Source organism: Gavialis gangeticus, unplaced genomic scaffold (assembly GCF_001723915.1).
Source record: "Gavialis gangeticus isolate Ggan-Ray unplaced genomic scaffold, GavGan_comp1, whole genome shotgun sequence".
NCBI classification, from domain to species: domain Eukaryota; kingdom Metazoa; phylum Chordata; order Crocodylia; family Gavialidae; genus Gavialis; species Gavialis gangeticus.
This window is the reverse complement of record NW_017729003.1, coordinates 22,142,846-22,143,939: the sequence shown is the minus strand read 5'-3', so window position 1 is coordinate 22,143,939 and position 1,094 is coordinate 22,142,846.

Below are 1,094 nucleotides of genomic sequence, written 5' to 3'. Positions count from 1 at the left end.
AAGTTGACTTGGATATTAGAGCTTACCAACCCCTCTCTTGAAAAGAGGGCTGTGGGAGTTTTCTGACTATTTACGTACTTAAAAAGGCCTCAGTCCAGCAAAGCACTTAGATATGTGTGATCTTAAGCAAATGAGTAGTCTCGAGTGAAAGTTCACTGCACTTTCATGAATATGAAACCGAGGCTGTACAAATGTCTTACAAAAGTATTTGATATTTGCTTGATTTTGTAATGTGGGATAGAAATGGCTGCTTTGATTAATCAAAAGGACTGCATATACTTAAACTGGTTCAGTGAATTGGGACCATATGCAAACACTATTGAATTTATCCATACAGAGTACACTGGAGTGTAAAGATAATGTAAACTAACTGTAAATGTGCTAGCCAGTACAACAGAAGTCTAGCCAAGATGGCATGGAGCTGTGGGAAGGTTAATTTACCCTGTTTCTCTGCAGGTTATCTACACTGTGCAGACTGCAGTGTAGACATTTATAGTGGGGCTTTTTGGTGCTTTTTTCTAATAGCTGGTTGAATCAGCTATTAGATAAAAGCACCAAAAAGCACTGCTGAAGTGCCCAGACACTGTGGACCCAGGTCGAACTAATGCTTTTCTGGTAAAGCACAGTTTTGGTTGTTTCTTTTGGGGGTGGGGTGGGGGCAATTAATGTCTGTAAGCAGCATTGTCTCTACAAGGAAGGGAAACAACATCGTCCTTATGTTACAGAGCAAGAACACGTTCACAGGAGAAACTTCTTACTGTACAGAGCTCTAACATAAGCCTTATACACCACTGAAGATCAGGTGGGAAAAGCTTCAATATGAATAATCTCTTTTTAGACATCCCAGCATACTGAGAAGTTGCAGAGAAGCAAAACAGCATGACCATCCCCTATCACAGTTAACCATGTCACATCTTTTGGAAGTTCTGTGGTGTGTGCCTGCCCAGCAGCAGTGGACCATCCAGGATGCAGGGCTACCTACCTACCTCAGAGATCAGGTCAGTGTCTCCTGGGTGCTGTGCTGTGGGTTGTCAGGGGACTCCCCAACCCTGCATGGGTGCTATGGGTGTGCCAGACCCCGCCCTCCCGCCCGA